The sequence below is a fragment of the Saccopteryx leptura genome, chromosome 3 (assembly GCF_036850995.1).
Source record: "Saccopteryx leptura isolate mSacLep1 chromosome 3, mSacLep1_pri_phased_curated, whole genome shotgun sequence".
Lineage (NCBI taxonomy): Eukaryota > Metazoa > Chordata > Mammalia > Chiroptera > Emballonuridae > Saccopteryx > Saccopteryx leptura.
The window spans coordinates 274,875,149-274,888,755 of NC_089505.1; the positions used below are offsets into that span (position 1 = coordinate 274,875,149).

General features: G+C 45.7%; 1 protein-coding gene across 1 annotated transcript in view; it reads right to left on the reverse strand.

Annotated features, from left to right (window-relative positions):
• Positions 1–13,607, reverse strand: part of MTA3 (metastasis associated 1 family member 3) — a 244,599-nt gene that overhangs the window by 218,107 nt on the left and 12,885 nt on the right. The gene's annotated exons all lie outside the window — the stretch shown is intronic.

Below are 13,607 nucleotides of genomic sequence, written 5' to 3' on the forward strand. Positions count from 1 at the left end.
TTAAGCTTGACCAGGCAGTGACACAGTAGATAGAGCAGCAGCTTGGGACACTAAGGACTCAGGTTTGAAACCCCAAGGTTGCTGGCTTGAGTCCAAGGTCGCTGGCTTGAGCAAGGGGTCACTGGCGCGGCTGGAGCCCCCACCTCCCCATCAAGGCACATATGAGAAAGCAATCAATGAACAACTAGGGTGCTGCAACAAAGAATTGATGCTTCTTGTGGATCAAATAAGTTTATAAATATGGTATACAATGTTTGCTTGCTTATAGTTTGCATTGAGTATGGGAGACAGGCTGTAAGCAGGCAGGGTCATTATAGCCTAAGGCTTAGTTTTAAGACTAAGTCTTTCCCACCCTTTTAATACTAAGATCTTTTCAAAACTAAACTTTTCCCCACACCCTTGACTGTTGCATGATGTGGGGTGGTGCATTCTTATGAGGAATCCCATTTATGCCTCAGATAAATGAGTTTGTATCAGAGACTTCTTTATTTGTAGATTGGCTTAAAGGTTCTTATTTCTACACTATAAAATGGGGCAGAGGAGCCCATGCTAGAGGAGAGCAGAGAAAGGCCACGTGGAGGAAAGGAGAAGCAGCCAAGATGGCAGAGTGCTGAAGGAGAAGCCAGTTTGTGCAGAGAGGAGATGGGGAACAGAGATGAATAGGTTGGTGACGTAGAAACTATTGATTCTAGGAAACTCGGATAAGTCAGTGACTTTGGGAGCCCTGAACAGAAAGGGAAGTGTTTTCCCACTGTATGTATTTCTTGCCCGCCGGTTGCAAGCTAGGATTAAAGCTAATGGCCCACAAGTTCTTGGCTCCGTTGTTTCATTACCGTCTGTCCAAATCAAATGTGAACCTGCATGTGCCAGGTGGCTGTGATGGTGGCCATGGCTACTGGCTTTACACTTCTCATCTCTCTCCCTTTCTGTCTGTCTGTCTTTCTCACTCACTAAAAATAAATAAATAGATATTTTATGGTTTAAAAAATAAATGTAGTGAATAAAAAAAAAAGTGGGGGAGAAGACCCCTAGCTCAAGTGGATCAGTTACTTAGGAATCTGAGGAGGAGACCTGGTCAGGTTGCTCAGTTGTTAGTGTTGTCCTAATACGCCCAGGTTGCACATTCAATGCCAAGTCAGGGCACATACAGGAAATCAACCAAGTATAAACAGATGGAACAACAGATCTCTCTCTCTCTCTCTCTCTCTCTTTTCCTCTCTCTGTCTAAAATAAATTAAAAAAAAGAAAAAAGAAAGAACACATCTGGGGCTGGGTCAGTGTATGGCCAGGGGCCGCCGCCATCGTGGTCATGCACATGCAGGTTCTCATTGGATTTGGTAAAGGAACAATGGAGCCAAAAAATGGCAAGCCATTCCTTTATTAAAGTCTCGCACCAGCCGATGAGCAACCACACAGGGAAGCCTTCTTCCCTCTCATTCAATGGCTCCCAAAGCCCTCATTCATTCTCCGGTTCCACAACCAGGAGAATCTTCTCTGGTTCCTCCTAGAATCAAAGGCCCCCACAAGCCTCAGTAGGGCCCCCAAAGCCCCTCAGCTCAGGTTCCCCATCTGCATACCTCTCTTTCCCTGTCAACCTGGCTTCTTCTTCAGCATTCTGCATTCTCTCTGTTGTCACTCTGCAAACATGGCTTCTTTCTCAGCACTCTTCTTCTCTTCTCTCCCTTTGCAAAAACTGCCTTGGGCCCTCCAAGACCCCTCAAGAGCACACATTAGCAAAACAATGGCCCTTCCCAAGCAGGAAAGTAATTTGCAATTTCACAGACCACAGACACCTGGCGCTGCCCTGCGCTATTTTTATTTTACTTTTTTAGATTTTTATTTTAAATTCATTGTAGGGGGAGGAGCAGGAAGCATCAACTCCCATATGTGCCTTGACCAGGTAAACCCAGGGCTCCAAACAAGCAATGTCAGCGTTTCAGTTGACGCTTTATCCACTGCACCGCCACAGGTCAGGCTCCCCAGCACCATTTTTCTAACAATAAAAGTGAGCAAACTAAAAAAATACAAATTTTACAAACTCATTTGCCCAACAGCTAGGTACTTGGGCGTCTGTGTACTTGATGTAGGAACACACAGTATACTCATTTTGGAATGGTGGGGTTGGGAGGCAGCTATCTTCCCCATGAGCACAAAGAAAGCTCATCTTCAGAGAAAGCAGATTAAAGCAGGGAACATCAATGTAGCCCCTGCGAAGGGCAAGGACAGAGAGAGAGAGAGAGAGAGACTGAAAAAATGAGAAAATAGCTTATGCCTTACAGCCCTCCATTTCCAGGTTTCAATTCCTCCAAGGCCTGTGTTTTGGACCCCATGGGTTCTGTCATCCCTTTTGCGAAAGCTGATAGGAGTGGACTTCTATTGTTTACAAGCCAAGAGCCCTAAGTAACTGGCAGCAGCCTTCTGGGTAAGGGCTTCAAAGAGAGAAGTGGTTAGAATAAATATTACTGAGAAGACACCAGAAATACCTAAATCCTATCAACAAGCTTAAGTATATCTTTAGGACTGAAATGGATTTAGTGAAAATTGTAATTTAATCAACTGTGACCATGACTGAAGGATACTAAAGAGTACAGGAGTCTAGTACCAAATGGGTGCTTTGCAGTGTTTACCGGATGGCTAAAACTAACTGCAAACATCAAATTGGGGGGAAAGTTCATGACAAAAGGAAAATACTTTTTCTACGTATTTTCTTTTTTGTTTTTTTGTTTGTTTGTTTGTTTTTCTTCATTTTTCCGAAGCTGGAAACGGGGAGGCAGTCAGACAGACTCCCGCATGCGCCCGACCGGGATCCACCCGGCATGCCCACCAGGGGGCGATGTTCTGCCCCTCTGGGGCGTCTCTCTGTTGCATCCAGAGCCATTCTAGCGCCTGAGGCAGAGGCCACAGAGCCATCCCCAGCGCCTGGGCCATCTTTGCTCCAATGGAGCCTCGGCTGCGGGAGGGGAAGAGAGAGACAGAGGAAGGAGAGGGGGAGGGGTGGAGAAGCAGATGGGCGCCTCTCCTGTGTGCCCTGGCCGGTAATCGAACCCGGGACTCCTGCACGCCAGGCCGACGCTCTACCGCTGAGCCAACCGGCCAGGGCCTTTCTACGTATTTTCACCTCTCATTTTAGTAAAGGTTCCTACAAAGCTAACACCCACTGTTAACTGTAGTGAGCATTATTTTGCCCATCAGACCTGCCTCCCCTTGTGGCTGGACAAGATATGTGATTCACAGTGGACCAAGCAAAGCCCTCCTCTGGCATTTTTGAAGTTCCAGCCAGAGAGAGGGAGGAAGGTGCAGCTCCTTTTTGTTGAGAGATGTGAGGCTGATTTGGCAGACACATTCTCAGCTGAGCAGAAGCCAGTCTGTAGCAGGAAGAAAGGTTGCAGGTGATGCAAGGAGAAGGTGGCCTTTGAGTGACTCCAGTTGTCTTTTTTTTTTTTTTTTTTTTTTGTATTTTTCTGAAGCTGGAAACAGGGAGAGACAGTCAGACAGACTCCCGCATGCGCCCGACCGGGATCCACCCGGCACGCCCACCAGGGGCGACGCTCTGCCCACCAGGGGGCGATGCTCTGCCCCTCCGGGGAGTCGCTCTGCCGCGACCAGAGCCACTCCAGCGCCTGGGGCAGAGGCCAAGGAGCCATCCCCAGCGCCCGGGCCATCTCCGCTCCAATGGAGCCCTGGCTGCGGGAGGGGAAGAGAGAGACAGAGAGGAAGGAGGGGGGTGGGGGTGGAGAAGCAAATGGGCGCTTCTCCTGTGTGCCCTGGCCGGGAATCGAACCCGGGTCCCCCGCACGCCAGGCCGACGCTCTACCGCTGAGCCAACCGGCCAGGGCTCCAGTTGTCCTTAAAACCAGCTATACCTGCCCTTCCTGCAGGTTGGTTAGTTGAGCCAATAAGGCCACTACTTGGACACCTATGCTGTGGGCAGACGTGAGGCCCAAGGGACCATTACACACTCCTAATCACCCAACTGCTACTGAGGCGGGATTGCCTTAGAGAGTCCTCAACCTACCCTTGTGTGCAGACTTGATTTGCTCTACACTCCCCTTCATTTGTACAAAACCCAGGGGGAGACCTTTAGGGGGTCAATGCTCTAGGGCTTATGTTTTACCCACATGCCCATTCTGGAAGCAGCAGACTCATTCTGTGGGATCTTTCTGAGTAGTATAGGTCATCAACATGTACCTATTGGGTACAAATGTGTTGCTTACTCCAACATTCATTCTCCTCTTCCTTCTTAGTGGTAGAGCCTTGATTTTACTTAGTATCAATTAATCTATCTAAAAGCCATTTCTCCTCCTTTCTTGAAACCAGATGTGCCCTGTAATTATGTTATGGCTAATGAAGTACAAATAGAGTGTTTATGGTACTTCTCCCTAAGAAGAAGGAAAAGGTCTTATTTCCTCCCTCTTCATTATTCTTCTTCCTGGAACATGGAACTCTAATAACCTTCTTGAACCATGAGACAATGAACCAACAATAGCTCCTCTCTCATCCAGGACCTGAGTTTCTTCTATCTTGCTTCTTTGTTCTCATTAATTAGCTCATTTTCTCATGGTCTAAGATGGCTGTTAAAAATCCATGCATCACTTGCCTGACCTGTGGTGGTGCAGTGGATAAAGCGTCAACCTGGAATGCTGAGGTCGCCGGTTCAAAACCCTGGGCTTGCCTGGTCAAGGCACATATGGGAGTTGATGCTTCCTGCTCCTCCCTCCCCCTTCTCTCTCTCTCTCTCTCTTTCTCTCTCTCTCTCACTCTTTCTTCTCTCTAAAAAATTAATAAGAGTAAAATAAAAAAAAATCCATTGCATCACTTTTCATTAGGTTCAGTTGCAGATAATAGACTATGTCCAAAAGCTAGTAGCAAACCAAGACCGAAGTTTCTCTCAAAAGTTTTTTTCTCCTGAAGAGAGAAATAAAATTCTGTCTTATTTATGCTACTGTTTTGGGCTATTGACCTTAAACAAATAGACAGCTATATATTTCTTCAGCAAAATGGGTTTATTCAGGAATAACAAAGAATTGCAATATACCATATGCAGGTCTAATGGCAATCCACGCACAAGTCTGAGAAATTGCTCTTTTGTGGACTTGGGAGGAGCCTTTGTAAAAGGAAGAGTCTATTAGAGGAAACTGAAAGTTTAAAGTATGGTTACTTTTCATTGGCTGAGCTGTTACTGGGCAAGAGGAATATTTTCTTTCACCAGCTGAGATAGTTCAAGCAGTATCACTTCCTGTCAGAGGTGCAAGGTACCTCTTTTTCTGTTGGGGTCGGTAGTATGTGTTAAGTGACATGTGCCTGAAAATTCTCTCTTCTAAAGGTCCACACAAACCATTTAAATGAGGTTTCTGTTTATTAATTTTCACAGGGCTTTGTCTATTATATCCCACTGAACCTAATCATCCATCAAGAAACCTAGGGTAGGCACTGGCGTATGTTGGAAGAGTCAGTGATGGGGCTGGTGTTAGGCCCACTGTGAGTAAAGGGTGCTGTCCCATGGGCATCTGCTCCCACCTTCACAATCCTACCAAACTTGTTAGGACCTTCCACTGAGCACACGGGGCAGCGAGACTTCATCTGAGTTACAGCTTCTGAGAGGAGGAAGGCTGAGAGGGGTGTTGCTCTTAACCTTTGCCTCTTTACTGAGGGTGAGGCTGCAGGTTCCATAATGTCCCTGCTTCTTGTTTCCTTGCCTCAGGATGTATCCCTAAAGCCTAGAGTTTAGACCACCACTGGCCAATAATGTGAGCCACATATGCCATTTAAAATTTTTTAGTAGCCACATTTCAGTAAAAAGATAGGTGAAATTAATTTTGATAATACAGTTTACTTAATCCAAATATACACAAAATATTATCATTTTCAACATAATTAATATGAACAGAATCATTATAAATTAGATTGGGTTAGCCTGAAACAAAAAGAGTGGGAAGTAGTATCACCTAATGAGTGATGCTACTCTTGACTGTCAGTCACTCTTGGGAAACTGGCGAGTCTTCAGACTGGAAATGAAAACTGGGTCCAGGGCAAAGGCAGACACAGAAGGGCTTTATGTCTTTTGGCTCTCAGTTTTCCAAAGGGTAGGCAGTCCTCATATGGCCTAAAGGTGAGGACCTGGAGCATAAGGATCAAGCCCAGGACTGATGAAATTGTGTCGATTCCTGTGTGTAGAGCAGTGATCTTCAAACAGGTCCCTCTGGGGGCTGCCTGGAATAGGATGCAGGGGGAGGAACAGAGAGGCCTAGTGCTCCCAAGCTCCTCCTTAACCAAAGCAGGGTGTCTTTTATCTATTTATTCATTAAGATTTTGCCTACTTTTTTATTTTTTTTAAATTGATTTTAGAGAAAGGAAGGTAGAAAGAAACACTGATTTTTTTTTTTGTACCACATATTCATGCATTCTCTAGTTGAGTCTTGTATGTGCCCTGACCAGGGATTGAACCCACAACCTTGACATATTGGGATGACACTCTAAACAACTGACCTACCCAGCCAGGGCACTATTTCATTTTTAAATGGCTCCTCTACTTAAACAACAACAACAAAAAACCTGAAAATGGCTGGAATAAATGACAAAAACTGAGGCTAAGAGAGGGTAGGTGGTTTTCCTAAGATCACATAGCTATGCAGTAGTAAAGCCAGGATGGAAATGACCAGCTGTATTTCCTAAAGCTAAGCTCCTTTTACAAGAGAAATAGGTCATTCCCTTGGCTCCTGTAGAGATATGTGCTACCCAGAGAGCCATGAGACCAAGCAGGGAGCTCATGGTATCTCATGAAAGGATGAATCTTTTTTTTTTTTTTTTTTTTTGTATTTTTCTGAAGCTGGAAACGGGGAGGCAGTCAGACAGACTCCCACATGTGCCCTACCGGGATCCACCCGGCATGCCCACCAGGGGGCGATGCTCTGCCCATCCGGGGCATCGCTCTGTCGCGACCAGAGCCACTCTAGCGCCTGGGGCAGAGGCCAAGGAGCCATCCCCAGCGCCTGGGCCATCTTTTGCTCCAATGGAGCCTCGGCTGCAGGAGGGGAAGAGAGAGACAGAGAGGAAGGAGAGGGGGAGGGGTGGAGAAGCAGATGGGCGCTTCTCCTGTGTGCCCTGGCCGGGAATCGAACCCGGGACTTCCGCACGCCAGGCCGACGCTCTAACACTGAGCCAACCGGCCAGGGCCAAAGGATGAATCTTTAACATATAGTGATAATATCTGGGTATAACAAACGCCCACCGAGAATGTGGCCATAACACACAGAGGAAGTCTTAGGCTTCCATGAGATTTTTGACATATTTATCAAGAACAGCTCTTTGGACATTGAGCTGGCCATCGGAGGCCACGGACTCTTTATCCTAGAACCATGGCCCAATTTGTAACCTCACAGAGATGGCACCTGTGCTGGTAAACACTGCTGTGACTTACTCGAAGCCAAGTCAGCCACATTTTGGTACCAAGTCAAGGTTGAACTGGTTCCTCCAACCCTACAGCTATTCAGATCTAAAAAAAACAAACAAACACCCCCCCAAAAAAAAACCCCCCCACGTAAATAGTGTTCAAACTGGTAGCTTCAAACAGCTCCTGGTTAAAGGAAGCTCTGCTGAATGGTTAGGTGGGCACTGAGGTATGGATGTGGTTTTACATAGGCAAGATCACACACAAGCGCAGCATCTTTGGCTCTAATGTTTGAAGACCAGTCTTTAACATCTGTTTCTTTTTTATTTATTATTTGATTGTTCTTGGACCATAAGTGATCAAAATGGAATTTTAAAAACTGTATAAAAAATAAATACAAAGAAAGAAACAGCTCTTTTTTATGAAAAAGAAAAATTGTTTAACATTTTTTAAATCAAAATACCTTCTTCCCCAGGCTCTTTAAGCCTGTATGTATTATCTCCACCTTTCTATAACACCATGGAGGTCAAGAGGACTACGTCTTCAAGGGCTCATTGCTGCTCATGAGCATCATCTCAGGACCATATCCAGCCATTCTCCCTCCAAAATGAACATTAAAACACATTTTTTTTTTCAGTAAAGAAGGGAAGGAAGAAAGGGAGGGAAAGAGAGACGAGATGAAGGAAGGGAGAAAAGGGGAAGAGAGGGAAGAAGAGAGAAAAAGTGAGAAAGGGAGAACAAAGCTAAGCAGTCCTCAGTACTCCTCTAACACACTAAGCATGTAGCTGCCTCAGGGCCTTTGCACTCCTCTTTGCCTGTTCTCCAGAAATTCTCACACCTTACTCCTTTCCTTCACTGAGGTCTTTGCTGAATGCAGAAGTTTTCTTTGACTACGCTATCTAAAAGAGCACCCTGTCATTCTTACCCTGTTTATTTTTTTGTTTTCTCTCTCTTTTTAAAAATTTATTGATTTTAGAAAGAGAGAGTAAGGAGGAAGAGAGAGAGAGAGAAACATTAATTTGTTGTTCCATTTATTTGTTCATTCATTGGTTGATTCTTGTATGTGCCCTGACTGGGGATTGAACCCACAACCTTGGCGTATGGGGATGATGCTCTAACCAACTGAGCTACCCAGCCAGTATCCTTGACCCTGTTTTTTCTTCATAGGATTCATCAACATCTACCATTTTTCATTTTACTTTAAAAACAATTGTCATTAAATTTTATCTCACAGTTTTGAGGACTACTGGCAGGTATTTGGTAGAATGCTATGTTTACTTTTTTTTTTTTTTTGTATTTTTCTGAAGCTAGAAACGGGGAGAGACAGTCAGACAGACTCCCGCATGCGCCCGACCGGGATCCACCCGGCACGCCCACCAGGGGGCGATGCTCTGCCCCTCTGGGGCGTCGCCCTGCCGCGACCAGAGCCACTCTAGTGCCTGGGGCAGAGGCCAAGGAGCCATCCCCAGCTCCGGGGCCATCTTTGCTCCAATGGAGCCTCGGCCGCGGGAGGGGAAGAGAGAGACAGAGAGGAAGGAGAGAGGGAGGCGTGGAGAAGCAAATGGGTGCTTCTCCTGTGTGCCCTGGCCAGGAATCGAACCCGGGACCTCCGCACGCCAGGCTGATGCTCTACCACTGAGCCAACCGGCCAGGGCCCCTATGTTTACTTTTGAATGTATCATTTCCCTTCCACTACTCCAGTGAAAGCTCCCAAGTTATGGAGACTTTGTTTTGTTCATTGCTATATCCTCAGAAAACAGAACAGTGCCCAGCACGTAGAAATTTCTCAATACATGTTAAATGCAAGAATGAACAAATTAAACAAATCATGGTCCAGACAGAGGGCAAGCTTGAATACAAATTCTACATAGGCCATCTTTCAGGGTGCCCAGTGACAAGGGTGAATGCAGTTGTTCTTGGGGTGCCTGTCATTTGTTTGGGTTACATGGCAGGGCACACTGACTGTTCGCAGGGCCTACAGCAGTTCCAAGGCATGTGTTCACCATCTTGGCAGGACCCTGCAGGCCTCCAGAGATATGTGAGACACAGGCAGAGCCATGATCTCGGCCTCACCTAGCAGGGCAAACAACAAGCTACAGTACAGGGCAGCCACACCTGCACCCGCCTTTCTCTGAAACTGAGTCAGGGTGACAGAGTTTTTGGAGTCTCAGATTGGTGTTATTGTTGGTCCTGGGCATTGGTTTCTAGGTATGGGTGGGGTTATCTGGCTATGGACTCCTTCAGTTGGTATTTGGAGTCCTTAGGTACTCTGTCACCCTGGGAAAACACTGACTGACGTGGCAGTTCTTTCTCTGTAACAAAAGAGAGGTTGAAATTGAAATTCAGAAGTTATTGGACTCAATGCACCTGCCAGGTCTCACCCTTAAGAGACCCAAGAGGATTCAGACTTTGTTAATTCAATTGTACGTCATGGGTGGAATATTAGGTATACCTTGGTTTGTCGTCAGGCCTGGACAGTTGCCTTATTGCAGGTGTCCCCCCTTTTTTTAAGAGAGAGAGAAAGAGAGAAGGTGGGTGGAGCAGGAAGCATCAACTCCCATATATGCCTTAACCAGGCAAGCCCGGGGTTTTTTTTTTTTTTTTTTATTATTATTCATTTTTGGAGAGGAGAGGGAGAGACAGAGGGAGAGAGAGAGAAGAGAGACAGAGAGAGAAGGGGGGGAGGAGCTGGAAGCATCAACTCCCATATGTGCCTTGACCAGGCAAGCCCAGGGTTTCGAACCGGCGACCTCAGCATTTCCAGGTTGACACTTTATCCACTGCGCCACCACAGGTCAGGCAAGCCCGGGGTTTTGAACCGGTGACCTCAGTGTTCCAGGTTGATGCTTTATCCACTGCACCACTACAGATCAGGCATGCAGGTGCCTTTTTTATTTTGATAACTATATAGTTTCTTTTTTCTTTCACCAGTGCCAAAATACAAGGTTCTAGCGCCTTAGTATAACCAGATTCTGAAAAAAAGTAGTACCACTCCAAGATTGGAGGCATCTATCTCCCTATTTGTTTATTTATTTACTTATCCATTCAATTGTTTATTTATATTTGTATGGACTAATGGATATGTGTTTTATATTTTGGGTTATAACCCAATACCATTAATTTTTTTTTTTGCTGAAATTGTTGCAGCTTTGGTCATTGGAAGCTCTCTCAGTTGGCTCCTCTGTTACTTTGACATACTGCCATCATTGTGATGGTTTTGTTTTATTAGCACTTCCTTTCTTTTTGGCACTATATGATACTCCTGATTCATCGTGCCCCAATCCTAGAATCAGCCATTTCTCCAAGGCGCTTTAGTTCCTTTATTGGAGAATGATGTTAGAAACCAAGATCTGGCCACTGGGTGTACTCAATTATATTTTCATTCTCTACTGTTTCCTGACCTAAGGTAAAGTAGACTATACTTATGTGTTTCCATTTTGGCTTCCTAATTTCTTAGGATACTTTGATACTCATTCTCTCCTTTGCTTTCTCTCTGTATTTAAAGCCGCTTAAATGGGCTTTGGCTGGACTGATGTTCATGGGTTATCACCACTGGATTGCTCAATCACTTTTGCTGTTTCAAGTCTAGACTTGAGCCCCTGAAGCCATTTTCCTTCTTCTGAATGTAAGGGTATCACCATTTTGTAAAATAAAACTATGACATTTACCTTGGGTTTGTAGCCCTGTAAAAATTAGGGTTCTATAAAACCATTGTTGGGGTAGGAAAGAGGGCATCACCTGGACACTTAGGAGCTGCAGTGAGTTGTGACCCTAACCAGAAGAGGCTTGAATTTCATGATGATATGTCCATTTTCTGTGCTTAATAGAGAGCTTGAATTAAAGGAAGAGGGGATAATATTTATAGTTTTATAATAATTTATATCTACTGCTGCCACTATGAAACCCAAGTATGGCTCCAAATCCCTCTCTCTTCAGTTTCACAAACAGACTAAGCTTTTACATAAAACGCTTTTAAAATAAACACACACACACACATACACACACACACACACTGAAAATGTAAAAGTATAGATTTTTTTACAAACAGCATAGAAAGGGTGAGCTAATGGAGCACAGTTTTTTTACCCTAAGATAACCATGATTTGCTCAATTGTCATTATTGCAGACATAGGATTCTTCATGCTCTCACTTCTGTCTCTCATCCTGAGGAGGCGGGGCCAGCCTTGCTGGATCTGATGGGAGTCTGGGATCCTTCCCAGCCTTCCTGGGCATGAGCCCTTATTTGCCTCTCAAACTAGCCTGGAATGTGTAGTCATCCTGGTGGTTCTTTGGCTCTCCCAGTTTGTCCCCAATTCCCACCTCTCTGACTCCAGCACTCATCTTCTGGGCTCTGAGCCCAGGTGGGTCTAATTTTCCAAATGCCTCTCCTGGTGTTTCTCTCTCTCTGCCTTGGAAATGCTCCCCTTTTCTCTCTCCTATCTGACTATCCAAAAAATATTTCTGAAGGTCTTGTAAAGCCTCGTTATACTCTTTCATGGAGCTGGGCCTCTTGCTAGCTTCAGGTATAGTGTCACCCATGAACACCAGGTGGCCTCTGGAGGCCACTGCCTTCTTACCTTGGAGTCCATCCCTTTTTCTGGGTCAAGTCACTGCTCTTTCCTTTCCATGCCTTCTAGTGGCCCTCTTGAGAAGTTTCTTTTTTTTAGCTCCTGAAAAGCTCAGTTCTAACGGTATGTTTAAACCGAAGATGAACCTACTCAAGCTCAATAATGGCAGGATCCTTAGTCAAATTGTGAATGGGAATCCGTTACTCCAAGTGGTTCTCATTTTATCCCTTATAATCCTTCTGATACCAATTGGTGTTTGAAATATAAATCACTACAATTTAACATCCAAAAAATACCTTAAACAAGGTGTTTGCTAAGGCAGAGAGAAGAGGGAGTGCCCCCTGAAGGGGTAACAAACACTATCCTCTCCTATGTGCCATTTTTTTTTTGGCTGTTTTTCTGGAGTGGGAAGTGGGGAGGCAGAGAGACAGACTCCCACATGCACTCAACTGGGATCCACCCAACATGCCCACCAGGGGGCGATGCTCTGCCCATCTGGGCCTTTGCTCTATTGCAACTGGAGCCATTCTAGTGCCTGAGGTGGAGGCCATGGAGCCATCTTCAGTGCCGGGGCCAACTTTGCTCCAGTGGAGCATTGGCTGCAGGAGGGGAAGAGAGAGATAGAGAGAAAGGAGAGGGGGAAGGGTAGAGAAGCAGATGGGCACTTCTCCTGTGTGCCCTGACTGGGAATTGAACCTGGGACACCCACACGCCTGACTGATGCTCTACCACTGAGCCAACCAGCCAGGGCCCTATGTGTCTATTTGATTATTTATAAAGTTAGATGTAACGGCAGAGTTAGCATTCTTCAAGGGGATCCCATGGTGATGGAATCAAATGAATTGCCACTATTCCTTGTATATCTCACATTTTCACAGTATGAGAAAAGTGACTGAGTGGCACCATGAAAATGGTAATTTCCTTAAGGGTCCTATAAATAAGGGAAAGTCATGTAAGTTTCAAGGGAAACACCTCAGCGATGTTTAATTTATATACAGTGTGTCCGTAAAGTCATGGTGCACTTTTGACTGGTCATAGGAAAGCAAAAAAAGACAATAGAAATGTGAAATCTGCACCAAATAAAAGGAAAACTGGCCCTGGCCGGTTGGCTCAGTGGTAGAGCGTCGTCTTGGAGTGCAGGAGTCCCAGGTTCGATTCCCGGCCAGGGCACACAGGAGAAGCGCCCATCTGTTTCTCCACCCCTCCCCCTCTCCCTTCTCTGTCTCTCTCTTCTCCTCCCGCAGCCAAGGCTCCATTGGAGCAAAGTTTGCCTGGGCACTTAGGATGGCTCTGTGGCCTCTGCCTCAGGTGCTAGAATGGCTCTGATTGCAGCAGAGCAATGCCCCAGATGGGCAGAGCATTGCCCCCTGGTGGGTGTGCCGGGTGGATCCCGGTCAGGCACATGCAGGAGTCTGTCTGACTGCCTCCCTGTTTCCAACTTCAGAAAACTACAAAAAAAAAAAAAAAAGGAAAACTCTCCCAGTTTCGTACCTATTCAGTGCAGTTCAATGTGGGCTCATGCACAGATTTTTAAGGGCTCCTTAGGTAGCTATCCCGTATAGCCTCTACAGACTCGTCACTGACTGATGGCCTACCAGAACGGGGTTTCTCCACCAAACTGCCGGTTTCCTTCAACTGCTTATCCCACTGAG